The following is an 8380-nucleotide window of genomic DNA, read 5'->3' on the forward strand; positions in this document are numbered from 1 at the left end:
TTGGAAAGAAAGTTATGACCAACTTGACAGCAATTAAAAAGCAGAGACATTACTTTGTCAACAAAGGTATGTCTAGTCAAGGTTATGGTTTTTCCAGTGGTCATGAATGGATGTGAGAGTTGTACTATAAAGAAAGCTGAATGCAGAAGAATTGATGCTTTTGAACTGTGGTGTTGGAGAAGACTCTTGAGAGTCTCTTGGATTCCAAGGAGATCCAACCTACGATACTTTGGCTACCTGATGCAAAGAGCTGACTCAATTGAGAAGACCCTAATGCTGGGAAAGATTGAGGGCAGGAGGAGACGGGGACAACAGAGGATGAGATGGTTGGATGGCATCACTGACTCAATGGACATGAGTTTGGGTAGACTCCGGGAGTTGGTGATGAACAGGGAGGCCTGGTGTGCTTAAGTTCATGGGGTTGCAAAGAGTTGGACACGACTGAGCAACTGAACTGAACTGAACTGAACCACCTGGGAAGCCCAAGTAAAGGGATAGTGAAAATCAAATTCATTAGAAACTTTAATAAGAATTTAAACATAGTAAATAAATAAATACAAAATAAATCTTCATACCAAATATATCATGTACATTTTGGTATACAAACATCTTGAAATATGAAATAATGTTGCCTTATATCTATAGTAAATGTTGTATCAGGCACTGGTATAAAAATATTGAATGGTTAACTTCTTCCTGTTGAAAGGCTGGAAGACAATATCACATTTACTTTTTATCTTTAAAAATAAAGTATTTAGTTATGAATTCTTGAATTTGAATAAGTTCAACTTGAATAATTTCATACAGATTCATGTAGTCTGAGATTTCTATTTTCAAATGTTTAGTTTCACTATCACCTTTAGAATCTGAAGTTGCTATTCATTTCTTTGCATTGATCTTCTGATTTGTCTAATAAGTTGAGACTCATCTTCTGTAAATTTTCTTCTCTTTGCTTGTATAAATGAAAAAAAAAACAAACAAACCAAATTCCTGGTTATGATCAATGAATGGTTAAAAGCCAACTAAAGCAATATTAAACCCTATCTCCTTCAATACTTTATTGAAGGACAGTTCAGTACTTTGGGCAATACATTAAGAAAACTGAAATGTGAAAATTTGTTTCACTATTGTATCATTTTCTTGGCAATTCTACTTTTATGTTTTATTCTAGTTTTATATTTTATTAGTCTTTTTTCTATTTTCCTATTGTCTTGTTCCCTTTGGACATAGTTCAGAATTATTGAGTAATCATGAATAATGATGAAATAATTTGGAGGATCCAGTGAATCAGTGAAACTGCTCATTCGTGTCTGACTCTTTGCAACCCCATAGATTGTAGCCTACCAGGCTCCTCCATCCAGAATTTTTCAGGCAAGAGTACTGGAATTGGTTGCCATTTCCTTCTCCAGGGGATCTTCCCAACCCAGGGATCGAACCCAGGCCTCCTGCATTACAGGCAGATGCTTTACCTCTGAGCCACTAGGGAAGCCCTATTTGGGGGATGATGAAATATAAAACTCTTTCAAGATATTGAAAAAATAACCTAACCAAGATCCTTTAATGTGGTCTCAGATTTATTAAAGTGTCCAAACTATCTACAAGATAATTTCAAAAAGTAAAATTTCTGTGTAATCTTTAAAAGACATCTAAGAATAAATAGAAGGCATGAAATATCAACCCTCACAAATCATTGACTGATCAAAAGAGAAACTCAAAATCAAAAATCAGGTCCAATCGACCACAGTAGTATCTAATGCATAAGATCCAGAGATGGCAACAGATATTAAATAATTACATAAATGAGGTAACATAGACAGTTATAAATGTACTAAAGAAAACTTTTAATTACTATGATAGAATAAAACAAATTTTTAAATTTGAATTGGTGGGTCAGTGATGTTTTCCTGAAGAAGTGAGACTGAAGTTATGATCTGAAGGATAAGTGGGAATTAACCTGGTGAAAAGTAGATATAGGAGGATACCAGCATATGCAAAGACTCTGAGGCAAGACAGAACTTGAGACACTTGAGGAACTGAAGTAAAAATCATGTGGTTGTTAGCAGCGAGAAGGTGTTCAGTGACATGAGGTGAACCTAGAGAAGCAGGCTTCAATACAATCAAAAGAGGCCCTTGCAAGTCATAAAAAAACAGGTTGAATTTTACCCTAAGCATAGTGAGAAACCACTAAAAGGCACAGAGCATGGAGATAATATAATCATATTTGCTTTTAAAAGTTACTAAAGAAGTATATGCTTGTTAAGAAAAATTACACAATGCAGAAATGTTGGAAAATAAATAATTAAAGAGTTCTCCTGGGTCCATGCTGTAGTACTAAATTTGGTGTGTGTTGTCTGAGGCTCTAGTAATTGATATGCTGATATGACTACAGAGAAGCACATTACTAATATTAACTGATTATACTCCTGAAAATCCTCTGAAACTTGCATTCAACATTGTATTTTGGACATGTTTCCACACCAGTGTCCATATTGACGTGCCTTATTCTGCCAATGGCTACCTAGCATTTCACTGTAAGAATATGCCTGGGATTGCCAAAATTTTTCTGAATAAAGCCAGGTAGTAAATATTTTAGGCTTTGCAGTTCACAAAACTACATAATCTGCTACTGTAGTATAAAAGCAGACATATACAATGGATAAACAAATGATGGTGGCTGTGTTCACAGGTTGTATATAAAAGGGTGTTATCAGGATTTGGAGTATGGATTATAGTTTGTCAATTCCTGGAATCTAGCACAATTCATTAAATGATGAAGGTGGTGTTTATTTTTTAAAACCTCAACTTAATAAAATTAAATACACATTTTTAATTGAAACTATATAGAAAAGTCTATCATTAAAAGGAATATTTTTTTTTCTCACATTTCATTCCCTTGTCCCATTCAACAAGTGTAAACATTTTGCTAGTTTCTATCTTTTAACTCTTCAGGTGGTTACCAGATTTTTAAATAATATTCTTATATTGTTATTTATTGATTTAAGTGCATGTTGATCACATAATGTTAAAAAGGTAAAAGAAAAATATTGATTTTATAATGGTAAAAAAGAGGAAATGTTTACTTCATTGTTACTTCCTACCTCCTCTCTTCTTCTCAACATTATTATGTTATTACTTAATTTCTATTGAGGTTTGTATTATTTAAATTACATTCAGTGACTATAATGAAGTATTCTGTGCTTTGTTCTAGATTAATTATTTAAAATATTATTTTGCATTAACATTTTTATGTTAATGTAAGTATATTTATTACAGAATCAAGAATTGACAGATCATACTGGCCATATTCCAAATCTGTCTTCTTGTATACCTTTGACATTATTTTGAGCTAACTCCCAAATTAACACAGACATAATGCTGATATATGCATAGAGTATATAAATGATACATGCATTAAAAGTACATTTATTTTCCCACAAGCATTTAATTGAAATCTTTGCCCTCATTTTAGAAGACAAAGTTTAAAGTAATTTACCTCCTGATTTTCAAAGACATTATTTCATTACATTCAAGCATTCATTGCCATACCTGAGAAGTCTGAGGTCAGTCTGATGTTCAAAGTAACCTATGGGAGTTTTTAAAATTTTAATTTTGGATACTTTTTTATCCTTAGCAATTTGACAGCTTTTAGAATGCTTTAAGTTGTCATGTCCTGTTTTTTAAATCACTATTATTCATTTAGCTCTATTTAAACAAAAGTTAGGGCTTATCAATCTGAAGATTTGTGTCTTTAGTCTGTGAATTTTCATTTTAAGATAGACTGAAAATCCATGAAAACATAAATGTACAGCTACAGTAAATTGTTAAAAAGAAAATCTCACTTAACCACTACTCAGATTAAGAAATACTTTGAAAGCAATGCAGAAGCACCATATAGTCCTTTGCAATCACAAATCCCCTCCCACTCCAATAAAGTAAATCAGTATTCTGTGTTTTATCATAATTTAAAAAATGTTTTCCCCACTCAAGTGTTCATGAAAACTACATATTCATTTTTCCTGTTTTTAACTTTACATAGATGAAGTCATATTTGTATTTTGTGTCTGAATTTAGTTGGTTAATAATATGTTTGTGAAATTCATCCTTTTAATTTCTACACAGTCCTCTGTTATAGTATTTATCAAAATTTACTGATTGATTCTATGATTGATGAACATTAGGGTATTTCTAGTTTGGGACTCTTATGAATGATGCTGTTATAAGTATAATCTTACACATCTTGTGTTGAACGTCTGTTCATATATCCATTGAGCTAGGTCATAGAATATGCAAATGTCCAACTTCTGTAGACAAGGTCAAAATGTTTTCCAAAGTTTACACTCACACTGGAAATATATGGAAATTATATTATTATTGCTCTATATCATTACCAGCACTTTTTATTGTGAGTTTTCTCTTTTTAAATTTTCTTTTCTTTTTTTTGGCTGTTCTGGTGGTTACATAGCATTTTGTGAGGTAAACAGCTGTGTTTGACTTGGTGGGACCAGTCTAAACCATCTGTTATGTAAAGAAATAAAAATTTTACAGGGTTGCAAAGCAAGACGAAGTTATTCTTGGATGGGCAGATGAGGAATGGCATCCTGGTGAAGGTCATTTGCACAGGAATTGGAAGGAGAGGATAGTGATAATCATGGGTATTAAGTAAATTACATCTTTACATAGTGTGGAATATTTCAAAGAAATGATTCACTGAAGTATCCCAGTGAAAAGTACTACTACCTTTCTGTTTGACAGAAAATTGAGACTCAGACAAGTGACTCTCCCAAAGGTACACAGCAGAGAAGTGACAGAGTCAGTGTTTTAACCCAAGTGTATCTGCCTTCAGAGCTTATATTTTGGAAGGAGAAACATAGGTAATGCCTTTAATTGAAGAGTGATCCTATGTGATGATTTCTGTGTATGGTTGATTTTACAACAATCCTTCAAAGATTGAGTTGATACCTCAATTTTAGAGCTGAGAAAATTGAAACTCAGAGAGTTTAAACTATCTAACTTGTTTCACTGTGTGGTACTTTCACCTAGGTAAGTAAAATCACCTGAGCAAGGCAGGTAAAGATGATAATACATTCAACATATTTGCTGGGATTGTGTCCTTTGGTGTAAGCTGGATGTTCCGCCAAAGTATAGTATAAGATAAAAGTACAGGTTGAAACTCTGCTAATTTTGGCCTTGAATACCAGATTAAGTAATCCAAATCTATGCCCCAACCAGTAACGCTGAAGAAGCTGATGTTGAACGGTTCTATGAAGACCTACAAGACCTTTTAGAACTAACACCCTAAAAAGATGTCCTTTTCATTATAGGGGACTGGAATGCAAATAGGAAGTCAAAAAACACCTGGAGTAACGGGCAAATTTGGCCTTGGAGTACGGAATAAAGCAGGGCAAGGCTAATAGAGTTTTGCCAAGAAAATGCACTGATCATAGAAAACACCCTCTTCCAACAACACAAGAGAAGACTCTACACATGGACATCACCAGATGGTCAACACCAAAATCAGATTGATTATATTCTTTGCAGCCAAAGATGGAGAACCTCTATATAGTCAACAAAAACAAGACCAGGAGCTGACTGTGGCTCAGATCATGAACTCCTTATTACCAAATTCAGACTTAAATTAAAGAAAGTAGGGGAAATCACTAGACCATTCAGGTATGACCTAAATCAAATCCCTTATGATTATACAGTGGAAGTGAGAAATAGATTTAAGGGACTAGATCTGATAGATAGAGTGCCTGATGAACTATGGACTGAGGTTCATGACATTGTACAGGAGACAGGGATCAAGATCATCCCCATGGAAAAGAAATGCAAAAAAGTAAAATGGCTGTCTGGGGAGGCCTCACAAATAGCTGTGAAAAGAAAAGAAGTGAAAAGCAAAGGAGAAAAGGAAAGATATAAGCATCTGAATGCAGAGTTCCAAAGAATAGCAAGAAGAGATAAGAAAGGCTTCTTCAGTGATCAGTGCAACAAAATAGAGGAAAACAACATAATGGGAAAGACTAGAGATCTCTTCAAGAAAATTAGAGATACCAAGGGAACATTTCATGCAAAGATGGGCTCTATAAAGGACAGAAATGGTATGGACCTAACAGAAGGAGAAGATATTAAGAGGTGGCAAGAATACACAGAAGAACTGTACCAAAAATATCTTGACAAGCAAGATAATCACGATGGTCTGATCACTCAGCTAGAGCCAGACATCCTGGAATGTGAAGTCAAGTGGGTCTTAGAAGGCATCACTACGAACAAGGCTAGTGGAGGTAATGGAATTCCAGTTAAGCTGTTTCAAATCGTGGAAGATGATGCTGTGAAAGTGCTGCATTCAATATGCCAGCAAATTTGGAAAACTCAGCGGTGGCCAGAGGACTGGAAAAGGTCAGTTTTCATTCCATTCCCAAAGAAAGGCAATGCCAAAGAATGCTCACACTACAGCATAATTGCACTCATCTCACATGCTAGTAAAGTAATGCTCAAAATTCTCCAAGCCAGGCTTTAGCAATGCATGAACCGTGAACTTCCAGATGTTCAAGCTGGTTTTAGAAAAGGCAGAGGAACCAGAGATCATATTGCTGACATCCGCTGGATCATGGAAAAAGCAAGAGAGTTCCAGAAAAATATCTATTTCTGCTTTATTGACTCTGCCAAAGCCTTTGACTGTGTGGATCACAATCAACTGTGGAAAATTCTGAAAGAGATGGGAATACCGGACCACCTGACTTGCTTCTTGAGAAACCTGTATGCAGGTCGGGAAGCAACAGTTAGAACTGGACATGAAGCAACAGACTGGCTCCAAATAGGAAAAGAAGTACATCAAGGCTGTATATTGTCACCCTGCTTATTTAACTTATAGGCAGAGTACATCATGAGAAACTCTGGGCTGGAAGAAGCACAAGGTGGAATCAAGATTGCTGGGAGAAATATCAATAACCTCAGATATGCAGATGAAACCACCTTTATGGCTGAAAGTGAAGAGGAACTAAAAAGTCTCTTGATGAAAGCGAAAGAAGAGAGTGAAAAAGTTGGCTTAAAGCTCAACATTCAGAAAACGAAGATCATGGCATCTGGTCCCATCACTTCATGCGATATAGATGGGGAAACAGTGGAAACAACGTTAGACTTTATTTTTGGGGGCTCCAAAATCACTGCAGATGGTGATTGAAGCCATGAAATTAAAAGACGCTTACTCCTTGGAAGGAAAGTTATGACCAACATAGATAGCATATTGAAAAGCACAGACATTACTTTGCCAACAAAGGTCTGTCTAGTCAAGGCTCTGGTTTTTCCAGTAGTCATGTATGGATGTGAGAGTTGGACTGTGAAGAAAGCTGAGCACCAAAGAATTGATGCTTTTGAACTGTGGTGTTGGAGAATACTCTTGAGAGTGCCATAGACTGCAGGGATATCCAACCAGTCCATTCTAAAGGAGATCCCTCCTGAGTGTTCTTTGGAAGGAATGATGCTAAAGCTGAAACTCCAGTACTTTGGCCACCTCATGCAAATAACTGATTCACTGGAAAACACTCTGATCCTAGGAGGAACTGGGGGCAGGAGGAAAAGCAGATGACAAAGGATGATCTGGCTGGATGACATCATGGACTCGATGGGTGTGAGTCTGAGTGAACTCCGGGAGTTGGTGATGGACAGGGAGGCCTGGCGTGCTGCAATTCATGGAGTCACAAAGAGTCAAACACAACTGAGCGACTGAACTGAACTGAACCAGATTAAGATGTTTTAATACTATTCTGCAGTTAGTTGGGAAACACTGACTTCAGAAAACTAGTAGGATAATTGTTGCTGTTGTTCAGTCACTAAGTTGTGTCCGACTCTGCGACCCCATGAACTGCATCATACCAGGCTTCCCTGTCTTCACTACCTCCCAGAATTTGCTCAAACTCATGTCCATTGAATCAATGATGTCATCTAGCCATCTCGTTGTCTGAGGCCCCTTCTTCTCCTGACCTCAGTCTTTCCCAACATCAGGGTCTTTTCCAATCAGTCAGCTCTTTGCATCAAGTGACCAAAGTATTGGAGTTTCAGTATCAGTGTCAGTCTAGCAATGAAAACTCAGGGTTGATTTCCTTTAGGATTGACTGGTTTGAACTCCTTGCTGTCCAGGAGATTCATAAGAGTCTTCTCCAGAACCACAATTTGAAAGCATCGGTTCTTCAGTGCTCAGCCTTTTTTATTGTCTAATTCTCACAGCCATTCATGACTACTGGAAATACAATAGCTTTGACTATATGGACCTTTGTTGGCAAAGTGATGTTTCTGCCTTTTGATATGCTGTCTAGGTTTGTCATAGCTTTTCTTCCAAGGATCAAGCATGTTTTAATTTCATGGGTGCAGTCACTGTCCACAG

The 8380-nt window shown here is 36.3% G+C and overlaps 1 non-coding gene across 1 annotated transcript; it reads right to left on the reverse strand.

Moving 5' to 3' along the window:
- Window positions 1–1415: 1415 nt before the first annotated feature.
- Window positions 1416–1486, reverse strand: TRNAY-GUA. The gene has a single exon. It is a non-coding gene; the product is annotated as a tRNA-Tyr (tRNA).
- Between the last annotated feature and the right edge of the window lie 6894 nt (window positions 1487–8380).

This window comes from Oryx dammah, unplaced genomic scaffold (genome assembly GCF_014754425.2).
Source record: "Oryx dammah isolate SB20612 unplaced genomic scaffold, SCBI_Odam_1.1 HiC_scaffold_23, whole genome shotgun sequence".
In the NCBI taxonomy this organism is placed as follows: domain Eukaryota; kingdom Metazoa; phylum Chordata; class Mammalia; order Artiodactyla; family Bovidae; genus Oryx; species Oryx dammah.